Source organism: Chiroxiphia lanceolata, chromosome 24 (assembly GCF_009829145.1).
Source record: "Chiroxiphia lanceolata isolate bChiLan1 chromosome 24, bChiLan1.pri, whole genome shotgun sequence".
Classification (NCBI taxonomy): Eukaryota; Metazoa; Chordata; class Aves; order Passeriformes; family Pipridae; genus Chiroxiphia; species Chiroxiphia lanceolata.
The window spans coordinates 1137543-1158428 of NC_045660.1; the positions used below are offsets into that span (position 1 = coordinate 1137543).

A 20886-nucleotide genomic window follows, 5' to 3' on the forward strand; every position below is an offset into this window, starting at 1 on the left:
AGGGCATCCCTTTGGTGCCCGAGGGCAGCTGCAGAGCCTGGCTCATCCCAGAGGAAGGTTCTGATCCTGGGGCTCCTGTGCCCCCAGGGCACCCAGAAATCTCTCTCATTTGCTTCCTACTTCCCTTTGCCCATGGATCCCGACCTCCAGTCTGCAGCCAGGAGGGATTTCAAGTGCAAGAAACCTCTTTAGATGTCTTGGGGTGCTTTTTTAAAGGTTTCCTTTATTGCAAAGTACTTAAACACCCTCTTTCAAAATCCTTCTACCCTGACTCAGAGCCTCAGCTTTAAGTAGTGCTTTGAATTAAGGGTCTCAAATATGCATTCATTGAAGCTTAAAAGGGGTAGTTAATGTATGGTACATAAATAGCTATTATTAAACACATTCACTGAAGATTAACACTGCTGTGTGTAATGGATACGTGTCTAACCACTATGATATACTGAATTTCCCTCTCATAGAGCTGCTGGGTGTGTGTCTGCTAGAACAGAGCAGAAATTCTCAGTGAATAGTTCAGGAGGTGAATTTAGCCTCTCTCTGTGTCTGTGGAGCTGGTGGGACATCCTCCTCTGGATTCACAGCTCTGAAATGGTTCCTCCTGTTTCTCCCACTTGGTCTCAGAGGATTTCCCTGGGACACAGGTGGTTTCTGGGGCTGCTCCTGGGGGTGAGGGATGAAATCACAGCCTCCTGCATCCCCAGCCACATCCCAGCTCCAGGGCTGCTCTTCCTGGTGCTGCTTTAGGAGCCCAAAGCTGGCTGGGCAGCAGGAGCTGCAGGCTCAGCACTGGCCAGGCAGGATCTGGGAGCAGGAAGCAACTGCTGCAGCCACAGAGTCACTGAGACTGGAAAAAAACCTCTGAGATTATCAAGTCCAACCAAAATATCTGTGGCTCTACATCTGACCATGCTCCCAGAGCTGGGAGCCAGAGGGTGCTTGGCCGGCAGGGCCTTTTTCTGGTTCTTTAAAGAAAATTTTCCTCTGGTCCCTGGGTCCCTTTTTTCTGTGTCTGTACCTAAAGGTGGCTGTCAGGACTTTTGCAAAGGGCAACATCAGTGGAGGAAGACAAAGTCTGTGGGCTGTATTGCCTTCCCAAAACATGTGTACATGGAGAAGTTGAGGAATGTGATCTTCCCTGAAATTTATTGGATAATCATAAATCACAGAGTGGTTTAGGTTGGAAGGGGACCTTAAAGCCCATCCAGTCCCACCCCCTGCCAGGGCAGGGACACCTCCCACTAGCCCAGGTTGCTCCAACCTGGCCTTGGACACTTCCAGGGATTCCAGGGGCAGCCACAGCTTCTCTGGGCAACCTGTGCCAGGGCCTCCCCACCCTCCCAGGAGGGATGGGCAGCAGGAGGGGCAGAGGGGCCTGGCAGGAGCTGCTGTGCTGCTCCTCTCCTGCAGGCAGGAAAGTGGGCTCTGCCTCCAGGTCCCTCAGGTGGGCCAGGTCCTTTCTGCATCCTCCCGATCCCATGTGGAAATGCCAACATTGTCCTCGTGGGTGAGACCCCGAGCACAGCTGGAGAGCAGCCAGGACCCCGGGAGATGTCCAGAGAGTCAGGGAATGTGCTGCTGCTGTGACTCACCTTCCTGCTGCTCCTTTTGCACCCTGTCCCCAGCCCACCCTCCAGGGGATCACCTGGACCTCCCAGAGAACAGGGGAGGGGGACAATGAGCTGTGACTCAGAGGAAGGGCACCTTTCCCTCCCCCAGGGACACTGCAGCCAGCCAGCTCTGCCCGTGGAGCTCCAGGGGCTGCAGGCCCTCCTGGGCCCTGGGCAGAGGTTGGCACAGCAAACACCCCCTTCCTTGCTCAGCTCATCCCTGAGTTACTGCTCCTCTTGATGCCGGGTAGGTTTTCCCTTTCCTGCACTTCCCAGCTGGCTCAGACTCATCTAAAGTTCATCCAAAGGGTGGCAGGGAGATAGGCAGGGTGGAGGTTGTCTGATGCTTTCTAAAAGCATCTCACAGAGATCCAAAGCTCCTCACTGGGAACATAATGTGCCCACCAGGCCCGTGGATTTTTCTCCATGTGGTGTAGGGGAAACAAAGTCTCTTTCCCAGCCCAGCACCCAAAATAAAGGAAACAGAAAACAAATTAAAAAAAAAAGGCTTTGGGATGAAAATAACTAAGTGAGGCATGTCCCTGTGCTGGGAAGATCAAGTGCTGCTGATGGTTCTGGCAGGCCGGTGACAGTCATGTCTGGTTGAGCACACCATTTCACTGGGAGCTCTTTTGCAGCCCCAAGCCTCGAGAGCACTGGGAACACGTGGCTCCTTCTGCTTGGCACAGACTCAGCCCCTTAAAGGCTGGGAATGAGGGAGGGAAACGACAGGGGGGCTTGGGAGGGAGGGAGGCAGCGGGAGGAGAGTGGAGCTGCCACCACCAATGTCATCACTGGAAGGAGCTGCTGCACAAACACTGTGATGTGCATGGCCAGGGCTGGAATGCTGCTCTGAGAGGCTGAGTGCCACTGAGAGTGCCACTGAGAGCTGTGTGTGCACTGAGGGAGGTGTGTGTGTGCCACTGAGAGAGCTGTGTGGTGTGCCACTGAGAGAGCTGTGTGTGCCACTGAGAGAGGTGTGTGCCACTGAGAGAGGTGTGTGTGCCACTGAGAGAGCTGTGTGTGTGCCACTGAGAGAGCTGTGTGCCACTGAGAGAGAGCTGTGTGTGCCACTGAGAGAGCTGTGTGTGCCACTGAGAGAGCTGTGTGTGCCACTGAGAAGAGCTGTGTGTGCCACTGAGAGAGCTGTGTGTGCCCCCGAGAGCTGTGTGTGCCACTGAGAGAGCTGTGTGTGCCACTGAGAGAGCTGTGTGTGCCCCAGAGAGCTGTGTGTGCCACTGAGAGAGCTGTGTGTGCCACTGAGAGAGCTGTGTGTGCCCCCAGAGAGCTGTGTGTGCCACTGAGAGAGCTGTGTGTGCCACTGAGAGAGCTGTGTGTGCCACTGAGAGAGCTGTGTGTGCCACTCTGTGTGTGCCACTGAGAGCTGTGTGTGCCCCTCAGAGAGCTGTGTGTGCCACTGGGAGACCTGTGTGTGCCACTGGGAGACCTGTGTGTGCCACTGGGAGACCTGTGTGTGCTACTGGGAGACCTGTCTGTGCCACTCAGAGACCTGTGTGTGCCACTCAGAGAGCTGCACCCCGGGCCCAGGGACCCCAGATCTCCTCAAGGAACAGAGACACCCAAAGTCATCATCAAAGGGAGCAGAAAAATCCATCAAGGCCATCAGAGAGGAGAAATACCTGAAATACCAGCCAAGAACAGGAACACCCCAGAGCCCCTCAGGGAACAGAAACATCCCAAAGCCCCTCAGGGAGCAGAAACACCCCACAGCCATATGGGAACAGAAACACCCCACAGCCCATATGGAACAGAAACACCCCACAGCCCATAGAGGAACAGAAACATCCCAAAGCCCATCAAGGAGCCTGAGTGGAGTTGTGCAGCCCGGGACCCTGAGCAGAGGGACCCCACAGCCCATCAGAGAGGACAAATACCTCAAAGCCCACCGAGGAACATGAGCACCCCAAAGCACCCCAAGGAGGCAGAGTTGGGCTCTGCACAGGGAGCAGGAACACCCCAAATCCCCTGGGCTGCCCAGAGCCTGCACTTCTGCTGCCTGGGACCTTGGGAGAAGCCATCTTTAAGGCTCCACATCTCTGTTTTGTCCCCGTGAAAAACAAATAAGAGCAGCCTGATGAGCTCTGACATCACTTTCCATCAGCAGTGGTTTCCCCTCTCCCCCCTGGAGGTGGCTCAGGGTTCCCCCTCCTGGAAGCAGAGCCAGGAAGGTCTCCAGGACTCCAGGTTCCCCAGGGAGCCCCCAGCTCTGCCATGGGGTTCTCAGCAGCACCACCTACTTACAGCTCCTGTGGAGGATGTGGCTTCCTAATTCCAAAGGTACCTTGGAAATTGGGAGTTGGCTCCTGCAGCCCTTCCTGGCAGCCCCTCCTCCACACGGATCAGCTGCAATTCCCAACCAGCTGATTAGAGGAGGCAAATTAATTCTTTCATTAGCAGGAGCATTGTTATAATTCGGGTAGAAATTTGGTACTGAAGCCTTTTAGAAAAGCAGCAACAAGAAACCCCCCCCCGTTTGATACTGTTTTAAGGCCTCCTTAATTAAAAAAGAAGTAATGTGTGTATATTTGGTTGGGGTTTTTATATATCTATATTTGCTGGCCGTGTTGAGTTGCTGCAGTTTGTTAATATAAGTAAAAATCATCATTATATAATTCATTGCAAAAAAAAAAAAAATCAAGAGGTCACAGAGATATTTTGGGAGATGTTGGGAATCAAAACAAATTGCATTTCCAGCAGCTGGCATTTGCAGCTCCTGCTCGGTCCCGAGCGATAGGATGGGGGAGGAAATAAATAGAGAGGCAGAAAGATAAATCCAGAGCAGCAGATAGACGGGTTTATGTAGCATTTTCATGTATCATTGTTGGGTGACATGGAGTGAGTTATCTCTGTAATTACAGCCCTCCCGCTCCCAGGACCCGCAGGGATCCCTGCCTGGAGCTGCTGCAGGGGAAGCACAGGGAAGCAGCCTGGGCTCCCCTGAGCCCCCCCAGGGCTCTCAGGCTGTGCTGGGGTCTGCAGGGACAGGGGGGACCCCAGCAGCACCCAGCTGTCCCCCTGGCTGTCCTACAACCATGAAGGGTTTGCCATGGACAGGACCTAAAAGCTCATCCAGTGCCACCCCTGCCATGGGCAGGGACACCTTCCACCAGCCCAGGTTGCTCCAAGCCCCGTCCAACCTGGCCTTGGACACTTCCAGGGCTGGGGCAGCCACAGCTTCTCTGGGCAACCTGTGCCAGGGCCTCCCCACCCTCACAGCCAACAATTCCCTCCCAATATCCCATCTAAACCTACTCTTTTTCACACTGAAACCCTTCCCCCTGGAAAGGATGGCTTGGAAAAGCACAGGGACTGTGCAATCATTCAGGCTTCTGTCCCTCTGCTCTTTGGGAGCTCCGAGGCCAGGACTCCACCTGAGATTGTTTCTCTTCAAAACCTGTAAATTGATTTTTGCCAGGGCATTTGAAAATGAGTTTTCTCCCCTCCTTTCAGAGCTGGGCTGTCACTGAAAGCCTTACTCTGCTCTAGGGTCCCTCATATTGCTGTACAAGTTGGTGTAGCTGCTGTTAACCTGCTTGTTTCAGTGCTGTGGTGGCTGAGATGCACCAAAGACACTGATGATTTCTGGTTGTTCTTGGTTCCAGGCAGCATTTTATTGCCTGTGGGGGCTCTGGGTCTCTGGGGATGTTGAGACAGACAAGGTTTGCTGAATCTGATCTGATTCCATCTCACCCATCTGGGAATGGGTAAACTCAACTTCCTGCACTTTGTATGGTTTGAGTTTTCTGGTTTATCACACCTTTCCTGTGTCCAGGACACACAGGCAGAGTGGTTGGCCACAAGTTGTGTCGTTCATGGTGATATTGTGGGGCTTTCCATGCCCCAGTTTTTGTTTGGCCAATCTGGAAGACAAGGAGAGACATTTTTCTTTCCTTTCCTCTTCATTCTTGGCACTTCCATGTGCTCAGGCACCTCAGACACTTCCTGAAGGATGCAGAGCCTGAGCTGGGCTCCATCTCCTATGGGACAGGGGCAGGAAGAAGGAACGCAGGCAGGTGCCAGCAGCTTGGACAATCCATGACTTCATTATGTTCCTACAAATATATGCAGAGGAGATTTCATACCCAGAAATCAGGGAATAATAGAAGGGGCACAGCAACAAGCTTTGGAGATAAAAGGTAACTTCACATTCTGAGCTAATTAGCCCTAATGCTAAAACCTAGAACAGCAACATCTGTCTGGAGCCCAGCTGTGCACCCACAGCTGGGTGTGCCCCTGCCACCAGCACGCTGGGGAACTCCTGCCTTGGGGCTTCCCAGGGACCCTCATCCATGGAACAAAGAGAAGAGCTGAGTTTCCCCCCTGCTCCCGGGCTCTGCAAAGTTAACAGGATGTTCTTGTTGAGTGAACTGCTGTGACATTCCTGGGATTCTGTGGGGCTGGAGAGGGACAGGACTGAGGAGGTGCCTGTTATTCCTGTAGCTGGGCACTGCAGCCAAGCAGTGAAGTGCTGATCCCTCCCCCAGCTCGGCACCCACCCCCTTCCCAGGTAAGGGAAGCCTCCCTGGCTGTGGGAGAGCCCCCAGAGCCCTGAACCTTGGCTGCTCCCAGGCCCTGGTGCTGCATAAACGCCTGATGTGATTTGGAGTCACATTCTCTGCCCTGTCTGGGTTCTGTCCCAGGCTGGAGAGGCAGATTATCTGCACCACTCCTCCTCCTTACCCTGTGTGCATCCTCTTGGGGTGGAACACCTCCTGCTCTGCCCAGCTGACCCTCCTGCCAGCCAGGAGCCTCCACAGCTGCTCCCAAGGCTGGGAGAAGGTCTCTCCCAGCTCTGCTGGTTGTCACTGCACGGAGCCTCCTCCAGCAGCCCTTTGGAGGAGCTGCTGCCACAGCCAGAGGGTCAAATCCTTCCAGGAAAATGTAATCACTTCCAAGGAGCACAAATGCAATTTGGAGGGAGCTTTGTAGCTGGAGATTGCAGAGGCCAGAGGCTCTCCCAGGGCTGGGAGGGAGTGTGGAAGCTGGCAGCTCCCCCCACCTGCTGCTCACCCAGCTGCTCCCTGCCAGGAGGAGAGTATGGGACATCCTCTGCCAGCACAGATCCAGCCAGGCTGTGCACAGATCCAACCAGGCTGTGCCCAGATCCAGGCTGTGCCTAGATCCAGGCTGTGCCTAGATCCAGGCTGTGCCCAGATCCAACCAGGCCGTGCCCAGATCCAACCAGGCCGTGCCCAGATCCAGGCTGTGCACGGATCCAGGCTGTGCACAGATCCAGGCTCTGCACAGATCCAGCCAGGCCATGCACAGATCCAACCCACATTCTTGAGCCTCAGCCCTCAGAACTGCTGGCTCCTGCCCATCAGCTGGAGCTGGGCACTGAGGGGAGAAGCCTGGGACTGTGCAGCCCCAAAAAGCAGCTAAAGGTCTCAGGTGAAGTGCTCAGGTCCAGACACCTTCCCAAGCCTTTGCAGGTTCAAACCCTTCCCCCTGCCCTGGGACAGGAGGTGAGTGGGGCTGGGATTGTCCCACTGTGCCCATCAGAGGTGAGAACTGAGGAGCAGCAGCACAGGGAGAATCTCACCCCCAACAGGTGCCAGTGGGACCTTGGGGCCCACTATTGGTGGGGGTTGTGGCTGCCCCATCCCTGGAAGTGTCCAAGGCCAGGTTGGACAGGACTTGGAGCAACCTGGGCTGGTGGAAGGTGTCCTTGCCCATGGCAGGGGGTGGAAGCAGATGAGCTTTAAGGTCCCTCCCAACCCAAACCAGTTTCGGATTCTGTGATACTGTTTTGGGATTTTGAGCTTCAGACAACTCTTTTATGATCTCATGTGTTGGGACTTCAGGTTTTTCCAGACCCATAGACCATCACCCACAGTTGGCTCTTGGTTCACCCCGTGTGGGATGGGGAGGGTTCTCCTTCCTCCTGCACAGCAGGGGCTGCTTGGGGGGGCAGCAGCCAACAGGATCATCTGAAAAGTCATTTTTGGGGAGCTCTGTGTCCCACATGTGCCATCAGAGCTTCTGTCCCACCCCTGTGAGCTGCAGTTGTCCCCATTCAACTCCTCTGGTTCATCTGAAGGAACCTGGGAAGAGGAAAAGCTTTGGCACCATTGGCTCACAGGACAATCTTTGTTCTCCTGTGACACCCCGGGGTTGAGGGGAGGACAGTTGCTGATGGCTTGGATTGCACAAAGGATTCCACCACAGCTTGTCCTGAAAAATTAAGATCTTACGGACATCCATGAGCTAAGTGTCCCTTCCAAGCCTGATTTCAAAGTATTCATCTTTTTGAAATGTTTAATTATAATTGCCTTAAATTTCAAAACAAGAGGTCATCTGAACTGGAAAATAGATTGTTTTCTTCTCCTTTCAGAATGTCAAAACACTTCATTTTGACAAATTCAGAACTCCTTCCAAATTTTTTTCTGACTCAATACATTAATCAAAACCGACCTTCTCTTAAAGTAAGTGTCAGTTTTGAAAAATCAGCATTTTCCAGTGGAAAAAACCCACAATTCATCCAAAAATTCCTATGACTTGTTCTCTGTGTGTCTCTCCTGTGCTGCATTCCCAGTACCTGGGATCCAAAATGGATTAATTACACTGGGCAAGGAGACAAAGTCATCAGCAGCACCAGCCTGAGTGAGAAACTTATTTTTCCGATTCAGAGATAAGTTGAGAACATTTCTCTTTTCTTTATTTCTCCAAGTGTGAGGCTGAGCAGACTTTCCATGTGTGGTGTCCACAGGGGGGTTTCTCTGCTGCAACCTGTGACCCTTGAAATTCCCCCCTTCCCACCCAGCCTGTGCTCTCTGTTCCTTGCCATTTCCCCTAGAACCAGGCTGCAGCTCCTGGGCCTATAAATTTATTGCTGAGGCAATCCAGGAGGGGCTTTAAAAAACCCTTGCACCTCAGTGAATCTTGAGGAATTCAGCTGGGACCCGACACTGATCCAAGATACACATGTGAGGATCCAGACACGTGAGTCTGGAATAACTTCAGCACCCCAGTTCTTGGGGGGGTGTAATGGGGCAGAGAAAGCAGAGTCTGTAAAACTCTGGTGTCAGAGAACCACAGAATCCCAGAGTGGTTTGGGTTGGAAAGGACCTTAAAGCCCATCTTGTTCCCCCCCCTGCCATGGGCAGGGACACCTCCCAGTAGTCCAGGCTGCTCCAACCTGGCCTTGGACACTTCCAGGGATCCAGGGGCAGCCACAGCTTCTCTGGGCAACCTGAGCCAGGGCCTCCCCACCCTCACAGGGATAGAACTTTTCCCAAATCCTATCTATCCCTGCCCTCTGGCAGTGGGAAGCCATTCCCTGTGGGTCTGTCCCTCCATCCCTTGTCCCCAGTCCCTCTCCAGCTCTCCTGGAGCCCCTTCAGGCCCTGCAAGGGGCTCTCAGCTCTTCCTGGAGCCTTCTCTTCTCCAGGTAAACCCCCCCAGCTCTCCCAGCCTGGCTCCAGAGCAGAGGGGCTCCAGCCTTGGGATCAAAGGTCTCCTTTTCCACTGCAGAGCCTGAGGGGGATTGGGCTGTGATCAAAGTGAAGCTCTGGGTCAGCTCTGGGCACTGGCACTGGCAGGGATGGGCTGGGCAGCTTTGGGCTGGGAGGATCTGTGGGGTGACTTTGGGGTTGGGCCTGTGCAGGGCTGAGGGTTGGACTCGATGGTCCTCGTGGGTTCCTTCCAGCTCAGCATGTTCTGGGATTCTGGGATTTCCATGGCATCTCCTCACCCCATGGAGTGGCACAGAGCAGACACACGCTGCCCAAAGGGAATTTAAAGCCACCTGTGTGAGTGTCAGGGTTTCCTGGGAAGCACTGGCACCTCAGCAGACCAGGAGTGCTCAGCAGACTGGGCACTGAGGGACACAGTGCCCTCTCCCAGGCACACGGGGCATCCAACACCCTCCTCCTTCACAACAAGCCCCCCAGGTGCTTCCCGAGGGGAAGGAGCCTCCCCAGAGCTGTGCTGGGGAGGATTCCAGCTGGATTCAGGCAAAACCACATGGGGAGACCCACCATCTGACCTGCTGGGCAGTGATGCCACCTATGCCCACGCCCTGGTCATTTGACCTGTATAACTGATGTGACTGCAGAGTCTGCAGCGGCTGCTCAGAGGTTTTAGAGCTGCCAGTGGCACTGAAACACAAGAATTATTTCCTCCTTGAATCCAGCAGCCTGTGTGATCCAGGCCAGGGTTGGATGGCAGGGATTCCCAGGGATTTCCCAGGGAAAGGCTCCTGCTCCAGCTCTCCCTGCTGCTGATCCAAGGCAGACCCAGCCCCTGGAGTTGCTGTGGGTGCCTGGGGAGTGCCCCGGCCGTGGGATGAGCAGTGTGGCTGGGGTGGCACAGGGGGAGCAGCACCGGGCAGGGTCTGGCTGTGCTGCCTCAGGTGGGACTGTGGATCCTGCTCCCAGGCCAGCAAAGCTCCACTGCCAGCCTGGAGTGACAACTTGTTTTCCCTGGGTGTGAGAAGGGCCGAGCTCTTTGTTGGGATCCAGGACTAATTCACCAACACCTGCAAGGTGATGGCTGGGACAGGGATGGAGGGGACAGTGCCACCACCACTGCTGACAGCACAGACACCCCAGTGCTGGCACTGTGGCCAGTGGTCCCTGGGCCAGAGGGGACATGTCTACCTTGGCCCTCTGCCACCCCCCCCCCCCCCCGAGTGCCGCCTGTCAGCACTGGAAACGAAACCCTCGTGCAAACGAGCCCAAATTCCCCAAGGAATTCTCCCACCTTCCCTGCTCCTCCAATCAGCTCCCCCAGCCACAAATCCTGGCAGCCACCACGCAGCCACCTCGGAATGAAGTTGCCATAGTTACTGGGGCCTCACAGCAGCGAGAGCTCGTTAAATGATTGGAATGGCTGCCCCATCATCAAGGCACGAGGGGGGGCAGGTCTGGCGAGGAGGAGACCCCGGGATGGGCTCCAGCCCCTGCGGTGGGAGGGATGTGAGAGAGCAGCTCCAGAGCCTGCCCAGCTCCAGAGTCCTCACAATACAGAGCCTGCTCAGCTCCAGAGCCCTCCCAGAGCCCTCAGAGCTCCAAAGCCCTCCCAGCTCCAGAGCCTGCCCAGCTCCAGAGTGCTCACAATCCAGAGCCCTCCCAGCTTCAGGCACAAGCTCAGGAGAGAGCTGTGGGAACAGAGCTGGGGTGACCCAGAGCAGTGACAAAGGACAGTTCTCACCCTGTTCTGGTCCCTCTTGGAGGCAGAAGTGGGCACCTGGATCCTCTCCCAGGTTCTCCTTCCCAGCATTTCCCTGGCTGTGGCTGAGGCTGCAATCCCGTCCTCCCCCACTGCTGTGTCCTCACCTCCAGCAATGACGGTTTCTCACTCTCCCATCCTCTCCAGAAGCCCAGGAGCCAACGCTGAGTGTCTGGTTTCCCCCAGGAGACTTGTTTGAAACATGACCTGAGCCTTCTTCCAATCCATATTTTACAAATTGCTGTTTAACTAAAAAAAACCAAAACCAAAACAAAACACAACAAACCCACATCCTATTTTGGATTCACCCAAAACATTCCTCCAAAAGAAGGTTTCATCTTTCTTTTCTTTTTTTTTTTTTTTATCACCAAGACAAGGCTGTGAAGAACAAGTATTTTGGGGTTTAGCTCAAACCCATGCAGTTTTAAGAAAAGAAAAAAAAAAGAAAAAAATATTAAACATATCATGGGATACTACAGGGGAAAAAAAAAAGACTCAAAATACTCTGCTGGAAAAACCTCAGGGTTTTTTTGAGCACTTCTGCTCAGGAAGGAGGTCATTGTGGTGTCCTCAGCAGCAGGATGGGGCTGTGCAGGGACAGCTGCAGGATGTGGGTGAGGGCACTGCCGGTTCTGGGAGATCAGGACACCCCCGGGAGCAGAAGGGGCTCCCACGGGACTGGTTGCTGGGAGATGAAGGATTCCCAGTTCCCTCAGCCTGTCAGCAGCCTGAGCCTCTGGAGGAGCCCCCCTTCCCTGCTCCCAGCCCTGCTCCTGGCAGTGCCTGGGCTGGGCAGTGCCCTGGGCAGGGCTCCCAGCTCATCCATCCCTGCCACCTCATCCATCCCTGCACCCAGAGCCAGCCCAGGGCAGGGGTTTCTTTATTCCCTTCACCCATCCCAGCTCCCTCAGGCCCAGCCAGGCAGGGGGAGCTGGGGGGAGATGTCCAGGCATCCCCGTGACCCGACATTCCCATGACATGGGCAGAGCTGTTGAGAAGCCCCCTGAGCCCCTGCCCTGCACCAGGGTGGTGCTTTGGGGGCATTTGGGAGCTCCCCACCCTGGCAGTGCCACCCTTCCTCTGCTGGGAGCCACGAGCTGGCTGGGCCAGGGCAGTTCCTCCCCTGTGGAGCTGGGGCTGCCCTTCCTCCCCCAGAGGATGCTGCCCTTTGCTGGGCCAGCTCCGGGGCCCTGGGCTGCGTGGGCTGTTTTCAGCAGCAGTGGCAGCTCTGCAGGTCTCCACTGGTGTTTCCCCCAGCACAGGGAGCACCAGTGGCAGCTCCCAGGGGCTCCTGTCCTCCCACAGCCCCGGAGCTCCCTCCCCGAGGGAGGCCAGGCCTGCACCCTGGCTGTGCAGGAGAGCTATCAGGGTACATGGATAATCTTTTACTCTTCAGTACAAATAATTTATTACATTAAAATAACGTTTTTAAAAAATGAGTACTTTGGGAATAATTCAGGCTCGCCTGCGGAGGCATTTTTCAAAGTGCCATAATAGGCACTTAGAAATGGGTGGTTATTTTTATTCTCCCAGCCTGTCAAGAAGCTGATGGATCGAATTGGCTGATGACAAGGCAGCTGAGTGCTCGTAGAGGAGACCACTGCGGGAACAGGAGCCTGTTCCAAACGAGCAGCCAGCCCAGGTCGGGGCCTCCCCGCAGCACTGGCAGCTCTGCAGCAGGACCTGCTCCCCCCGGCTGACAGTGACCTGGGCAGGGGTGTCTGAGTGGGCACAGGCAGGGAACAGGCAGGGACCAGGCAGAAAACAGGCAGAGAACAGGCAGCCCTGGGACCCCTCTGCTCTCCAGCTCCCTTCTGGCACTGGGGAGCACCATCACCCCCCTCTCTCCATCCCAGTCTGGTGGAAATCCTGCTTCCCACATCCCCAGCCCCTCTCCAGGAGGATGAGTGTCCCGGGGGTGGCACCAGGACCCCTGTGCGAGTGGGACCACAACCAGACAGCCATGGGAGAGGGAAAGGGGAAAACAGTTATGGGAGAGGGGAAGGGGAACAGCCCCACTGGCAGGAGTTTCAGTTGTGAGAACCACAGCACCCTGAGCAGGGGCAGAGCACAACCAGCTGGGGGGATGCCCAAGCTTATCTCCTGATGACAGGTTTCTCCTCACATCACAGTGCTCTCCATCCTCACCCTCTTCACCACAGTCAAAATAAACCTTCCTCCTTCATCTCATCTCAAACTGGCAAGGCTGCTGTGAACCTTGCAATCAGAGAGCTGTGTCAAGGGATGGGGCCTGGGGATGTGTGCCCACAGACTGACATCTGCCTCCTAAACAGGGCTGGCGTGGCTGGGAGAACCCCACCTTGCCTGTGGCTGGCTCCTGGCTGGGAGGATTCTCCTCACATGAGTTAATCTCACAGCCTGGCAGCCTCTGCTGGCTCCTTGTTATTCCCTTTCACACATGGAAAATGATTTCCATGGAGCCAGAGGGCAAGTGCCTAGTGCTGACTCCAGAAGGGCACTGATCACCTTGGCATACCAGACTCCCATCCTCACATCCCTTGATCAGCTCCAAGCCTTGGCTCTGCAGCCAGTGTGTGACACAGGGCAGGAGAAATCCAAACTCCCTCTTCCCATGTCCCAGACTGGGTGGAGCAGGTAACAGAGCAAGGAGGCAGAAGGGCTCAGGTGCATCTGGATCCATCATCCTGCATCCCTGCCCTGCTGCCAGGACAGCACCTGCAGGAGTGTTCCTGGCACAGTTCATCTGCCAGCTCCTCGCTGCAGCCAAGGATTTGTGAGAGCTGCCCTCTCCAGGGAGCCTATCCTGCCAGGCTGGGTCAGATCCTTCCCTGGCCTCAGCCCCCAGCTCCTTGTGGTCTCAGAGCAGGGCAGGTGTCCCCAGAGCAGTGCCCAACCTTTTCCCAGCTCTGCTGCCTTCCTGCCAGGAGCAGAGGGGCCCAGAGCTGTGCCCTGCGCTTAGCCCCACTGAGCCCGGGCTCTGGCACAGCCCCTGCCCAGCCTGGCTGGGCTCTGGGCCCCGGGGCCTCCCTGAGACACCTTCCCAAGTCATCCCTACTGGGGGAAAGCTGGCTGAGGTGTTGTGTCAGGGTGAGGAGAGGGGAGGGAGGGAGAGCTGCAGGAGGCCCGAGGTGCTCCTGAGCTATGAATCATTGCTGAGCCATCACATGGGGTTGGCACCGCAGTGCCCTGCCATGGGCCAGCCCAGCTCCTTCTGCTGCCTGAGCCTTCCCACGCTCAGAGACCAGCAGGGCGTCCCTTGGAGCCTCCCTGAGCCCCCCTGAGCAGGACCAGCCTGGACACTGAGGCAGAGATTGCTCGGGAAGCATCTCCAGCAGCTGCTCCTGGGGCTGAAGGAGTAACCCTGGGCTGGCTCCAGGGTCAGAATCCTTCCTGCTCTTGCAGAGGCTTGGAAGGGGAGGTACAGCCTTGGTCCTGGAAGTGTGAGGCAAACCCATCCAGTGCTGTGATCAGCTTCATTAAGAGTTTAATTGGTATAGAGCCATCCAGTCCTGCTGGAGATGGAGAGAGCCCCGAGCCAGGCATGGGGAGCACGTGGGAATGCAGGAAACCTGTAACCACTGCTGAGGGGTTCCCACAAGACCTGGGGGGTGCAGAAGGGAAGGCTGGAGAGTGAAGGATATTCTGGGGAAGCTCCAGCCTTGTTTTTCACCTCACTCACCAGGGTGGACAATGGATGTCCTGGGGGAAGCTGTGGGACCCTCGGGTCCTGTTTTTCACCCCACCCACCAGGGTGGACAGGCAGCCCCACCAGCAGCTTGAGATCTCTAGGGGACATTGGGAGCACCCTGTGATGGCTCTACATAGGTGGGGATGCTCAGACTGCACCCTCCTGCTGCCCTGGCAGCCCCTGCCCAGCTGGTCCCACTATTTCCAGCTCCTCCAGGTCGAACTCCAGTTCCTGGCTGGGGAGGGATCCCAGCTGCAGACACAGAGGTGCTGGGCCGTGCAGCTGAGGCTCTTCCCTGATGCTCCTGCCTGTCAGAGCCTGGCAGGCTGTGGAAGAAATGAAAAGGAACATCACTTTGAATTTCAGAGCCCAGGAGTTGCAGCATCTCCCTCTCTCCCAGCCTCCTGCTGCACTTTCAAAGCTCTCCTGATGCTCAGGAATTGATTCTCTATTTTGGGAGGCAAGGAGGGTTTACAGGCTCATCTCCACCCCACTGTGCACAGAGCTGACAGGATATATGCCCAGGGTGGTATCAAGAGCCAGAGGCAGAGCTGACAACTGAGGAACTCTCTCTTATTCTTCCTCCCACTTCATCCTTTAAAAGTCCCAGTTTCCTCAGGAGTGATAGGCCAGGTTAAGGTGGGAAAAAAACACACCTGGTGCTGTGTCTGCTGGGATTTTCCTGCTAATCCTGTTTTCCTTTGGGAAGGTTTTAGGGCTCTGAGAGACTTGTTTCCCTGCACTGCAGCCTGGATGACACACTCAACTAGCCCTGCTCCCCTGCAGCTCAGGGAGGGGACACAGCCTGACGCAAAGCCTTCATCTCATCTCCATCTCCCTGATATCAGGGCATGTCCAATTAGAAGCAACAACCCCTTTGACCTTCTTTGGTTTGAAAAGCCTCGCTGTGTTGGATTTGTGCTGGTTTAGATTCTCGCGGGCTGAGCGTGTCTGTGCAGTGGGGGTGGAAGGGTCAGTGTGTGATGTGCTCAGAGGGGAGGGGGCAGAGCTGCTGCCCTGGGCCAGAACAGCCCCTTCTCTGCACCAGGGGCAGTGAGGGGAGTGAACACCACAGCATTCGTGCTTGGGGGGTGTCCTGCTCCCACAGAGGCACTTCTGCAAGAAGCCAGCACAGTGCTGTCCATCCCGTGTCCCCAGAGGAACTGCAGTCAGGAACTGGAGGGACAGGACAAGGGGGAATGGCTTCCTGCAGGGTTAGATGGGATACTGGGGAAAAATTCCTCCCTGTGAGGGTGGGGAGGCCCTGGCACAGGTTGTCCAGAGAAGCTGTGGCTGCCCCATCCCTGGAAGTGTCCAAGGCCAGGTTGGAGGGGCTTGGAGCAGCCTGGGCTGGTGGGAGGTCCTGTCCATGGCAGGGGGTGGCACTGGATGAGCTTTAAGGTCCCTCATAACCCAACCCATTTTATGATTCCATGAGTCTGTGAAGGACCCTCTGAGCAGGATCACACCAGGAAAGCAGCTCTGCTGAGGGATGAACACAGAGGCTCCTGCTCAGTGAAAAGCCTCAGCTAAAGGCAGGAAGTTGGGCAGCAGAGTTTATGGCAGTTTACTCCAGAATTCCTGTGGTGGTTACTTGGGTGAGCAGCTGGGATCGATGCTGGTGTGGCCTTCACTTGCAGATCCATGAGAACAGCATTTTCTTGGACAAAGAGTAGTAAAACCTGCCTGTTTTCCAGTGGAGATGAGTGTGGGTTGCAGACTGAGAGGAGCCCTGGGCAGAGCTGTCTGTCCCCCATCACAGCCAGATGTGGTGGCACCTCCTGAGCACGGAGGGGCAGCCGGGATTGTCCACACTGAGAGCAAATCCAGGAGAGCCAGGGAGCACCAGCACAGCCCCCAGGGCCAGTAAAGACATCCACGAGGAGCAATCCCAGGTCTTCAGGCTCAAGTCTGACTTGTCTCAGTCAGACAAGTGCCAGATTCTACACCTGGGATGGGGCAACCCTGGATGGGAAACCTGGGGAATGAAAGGAGGGAGGGGAGCACCATGGGAAGGGATCTGGGGGGTCCTGGTGGTGCCAGTTGTCCCTGAGTCAGCAGTGCCCTGGCAGCCAGGAGGGCCAACCCTGTCCTGGGGGCATCAAGGAGGGGATTGTCCTGCTCTGCTCTGCCCTGGGGCGGCCTCACCTCAACATTGGGGCAGTTTGGGGGGACACAATGGAGGGAAGATCTAAAGGTGTTACGGCGGCGTCCAAGGGAGGGACAGGAGGATGGTGAAGGGTCTGGAGGGGCCATGAGGAGCAGCTGAGGGCACTTGGTGTGTGCAGCTGGAGCAGAGCAGACTGAGGGCAGAGCTCAGTGGGGGCTGCAGCTCCTCCCAGGGGCAGCTCCGATCTCTGCTCTGGGGAGCAGGGACAGCAGCCAGGGAATGGCTGGAGCTGTGTCAGGGCAGGCTCAGGTTGGATCTCAGGCAAAGGTTCCCCCAGAGGCTGGTTGGGCACTGCCCAGGCTCCCCAGGGCAGTGGGCACAGCCCCAAGGCTGCCAGAGCTGCAGGAAGGTTTGGACAATGCTGAGGGCCAGGGTGGGATTGCTGGGGTGTCTGTGCAGGGCCAGGGGCTGGACTGGATGATCCTTGTGGGTCCTTCCCAACTCAGCACATTCTCTGTGCCTATCATTCCATGATCCCTGACCCCTTCCCACAGGCTTCTCTGCCTTGCTCAGTGTGAGGAGCTCCTGTGCTCTGGCTCAGTGCATAAAGATGTCCCTGTGCCTTGCAGATGGAGCCTGTTGTCAGCTCTGTGATTTAGTGTGGCTCAGCTGAGGCTGCAGTGAGTGTGTGAACACGCAGGGCCTCAGGCATTCCAGGAGCAGATGCAGGCACGTGGGCCCAGACCCCATTTTTCCAGCCAGCAATAGAGAGAGAACAGTCCATGGGCTCTGGTTCAAACAGGATCTGAAATATCCTCCTGGAAGGGTTTTCCAGAAATAAATGAGATATATAAAGACTGGAAGCAAGGGAAGAGTGAACACATGGAGAGCTGCAGCAGGCACTGTGTGCCCAAGGAAAGGCACTGCTGTGACTCTGCCCTGCAGCCACCTACCCTTCCCTGAGCTCCTGGGGTCAGGGCACAGGAGTCTCACACCCTTTGCCACACACTTTTGCAATGAGGGAAGAGGAATTGCTTTCTCCAGGCACCTTTATAAGGGCATTCCCAGCAAAGGTATCACTTATGGGATTCTCAAAGCTCCAGGAAGGGATTGCCATGGAGTAGTGCTTCGTTCCTGACCTGACCCACACTCTGCCTGTCTCTGCTCCAGTCCAGAACTGTTCTTCAGGTGTTCAATTCCTGGCTCTGATTCCTGTCTATGCCATTGCTAGGATGTTAATCTGGACCTCCAGAAAGACCAGAGACTCTTCAGAGGATAATGTGGCTCCTGGGATGGCTGGGAGCAGAGACAGAAGCAATCAAAGTGTGTGTTCCTGCATTTCCAGCAAAGGGCTGGGGCTTGCTCAGGTTGGGGCCCTGCACGTTCAGGTCTTTCAGTCATTTGGTTGTGGAAGGGCCATTTCTGCACCAAGGTTTTGTCAGCTGCAGACCTTGGGCAAAATCTTCTTGTTTCCAAGCTTTATGGTGAAAACCAACTGGAGAGCAGCTCTCCTGGAGCCAAATAACTCCCCACCTTGTGCTGCTGTCCGTGAGTGGGGTCCCTGGACACAGCCAGTGCAGCTGAGCATCCTCCCTGGCTCCAGTGTCCTGTCCCCTCTGCCAGCACAGTTGACCCTCCCTGTCCCCAGTGGCTGTGCAGACACAGGGGGGCTGTCCCCCAGCCCAGCCCTGGGCACCTCCCTGGCATCTCAACTCCCCTCAGGCTTTCCCATTCCCCCACATCTGCCCCTGCCACACACAGCAAGACACTGCCCCAGAGGGTGTCCAGGACAGCCCTCCCAGAGCAGAAACCTCATGCCCTGGTCTCCTCTGGTGTGGAGAAGATGGTGAAAGTGCCTTCTCTAAGAAGAACAAACCAGTGAGAAAAAACTTCCAGTTTCAGCTCTTTTCCAGAAAAGGTACAAAACATCTTCAAGTACTGGCCACACAAACACCCAGGAAGACCTGACCCCATCCCCATCCCCAACCTCTCTGCTCCAGATGAAGGACTCACTCCACCAGCATTTGTATGTGTTGTCCGACAGCCTATCTTTTTTTCCACTGCCCTGATGCCAAAATGGCTTTGGGGGACTGGGGAGTCTTGTGTCCCTCACCCCAGTGCCCTGTGGCACCCCCAGCAGTCATTTATCCCTCCCTAAGCCAGGTATGGTGGGGTGAGGTGACTCCCTTCTGGAAATCACCAGCACTAGGGGTGCAGATCAGGGGTATTTTGGGATCTGTGTATCTCAGGGCTGTGCTTTGGTTCCCCAGTCATCAAATCTTCTTCCCCTTGTCATAAGCTGGATGTGAGGGATGGGGAGAAGGGGGTGGTGTGGCACTGGGTGCTTTGGGAAGGAACATGTTCAGAGGTCCCTGAGTTGCTAAGGGGAAACTGCAACAGCACCTTCAGGGGCTCGGAGGAGAGGGACTTTCCTTCCTGAAATATGGAACCAGACTGGAAAAGCTGCCAGTCCAAGCTCCTTGCTAGGGGAAACCTCCAACCTGGCAGGGAGCCAGTGCAGCTGAGGGGGGCCTGAGTGGGCACTGAGAACTGTGCTGGACCAAAAACGAAAGTAGGGGAAGAACCTCCTTGGTTCAGCACCCCCAGCCTGGAGGACACTCCCAGCCCTGGGGGAGGGAGTGCAGCCTTGGCTGGTTGTTGTGCTGTGCTTCCAAATATGCACCAAAACCTGCCTGGAGCCTCAGTGTATGAGAGCAGCTGTCCCTTGCACTGTCATGTGTGACTTCCCTTTCCTGCACCCCCCCAGAGCTGACTTGTCTTGCACAGGACCTTTGGCCCCAGCCTGGGCAAAGCTCTGGGATGGGACCTGGAACTGGTTCTTGGCTGCTTCTCCATCCTTGGATACCAACCATTCTGCTCAGCTGAGCCTCACAGCTCACCCTCCTGGAATCCCAGGAAGGCCTCAGCTGGAATGCCCCTGTGAGGTTCCCCCTCCCCCCTTTTATCACATGTTTAATTACGTGCTAATGCAGAGCCCGGCGGCGTTGCTCCCAGGGAGCCTCCAGGCTGTTTCTGGGCATGGTGAGACCCCCTCTGTGTCCTCTGAGGAACCAAGAAGGACCGGACTGTTTGGATATAACTGGTTGCATCTGCATTTCTGCCCGCTCGGCTGGACCCGCTCAGGACACACGAGAGTGTGAGCGGGAGGTGACTCGTCCGTCCCCCATTCCCGCAGCTCCTTCCCTGTTGTTGCCACTCCCTGGCTCTCCATCCAATCCTCTGGAGCCAATGTGGTGAGTGGCTTCGTGCTTCCCTCTAGTGGTCCCAGGCTCCCCTCCCAGAGTCACTGCTGCTCCCCCTGCTAGGTGAGCCCATCCTGCCCCTCCCGGGCTCCCATCCTGCCCCTCCCGGGATCCCATCCTGCCCCTCCCGGGATCCCATCCTGCCCCTCCCGGATCCCATCCTGCCCCTCCCGGGATCCCATCCTGCCCCTCCCGAGATCCCATCCTGCCCCTCCCGGGATCCCATCCTGCCCCTCCCGGGATCACCACCCTGTCCCTCCTGTATCCCCCGTGCTCTGGGCAGAGCAGCCACACGAGCAGAGGGACCGGGGCAGGTGACCTGGAGGATGGGTCACAATGGGGCTGCCTGGGACGGATGTCTCAGCTGGGTGGCTCGTTCCCCAGCTGGGAACCCCGTGGTCTGTGATGGGGGTCTCTCCTCACCTTGCAGGGCGGTTCCTGCCTCTGGGTTGTTGGAAGGTCCTTGTCTGAGCACGGGGCCACAGACCTTGGTCACAACAAATCCTGTGACTGGTGTTTAGGGTGTTTTCCATCAGGGTGTTTTCCTCCTTGTTCACCTGAAAGATTTTGCAGTCGTTCCCAAAATGCCGACTCAGCTAAATTTCGGTGCTGGGTCCACAAATGGTTTTTCTGCCTGGAGACTGGCCTGGGAGTACTCCTGTTCTCCTCTTAAGGACTGTCTAGTGGAGTCAATTCTCTCAGGTCAAAGTCTTGATGGTGCAAATCCAGTTTTGTAGGAGTGTTCCTGTTCTGGACTGCCTGGGATGGAGCTCAGGCTTTGCTGCGCAGTAGGAGTAGGTTCTGACTTAAAGAAACCTCTCGATCTTTTAAAGAGCTCTTTGGGCTCTCAGATTCATCAGAGTCTTGGTCAACAGCAGCTGAACATGAGCCAGAGTGTGCCCATGTGGGCAGAAGGCCAATGGTGTGGCCACAGGCCCAGGGCAGTGACTGTCCCTGTGCTGGCACTGCTGGGTACCTCCAGCCTTGGGGGCAGTTCTGGGGCACTCAGAGCAAGAGAGACACTGAGGGGCTGGAGCGTGTCCA

At 56.0% G+C, this 20886-nt stretch overlaps 1 long non-coding RNA gene across 1 annotated transcript; it reads right to left on the reverse strand.

Annotated features, from left to right (window-relative positions):
• Window positions 1-4912: 4912 nt before the first annotated feature.
• On the reverse strand, window positions 4913-20645 carry LOC116798000. Its single transcript, XR_004360798.1, has 3 exons — window positions 20266-20645; window positions 10907-11048; window positions 4913-5680 (listed from the first exon to the last, which is right to left on the reverse strand). It is a non-coding gene; the product is annotated as an uncharacterized LOC116798000 (long non-coding RNA).
• Between the last annotated feature and the right edge of the window lie 241 nt (window positions 20646-20886).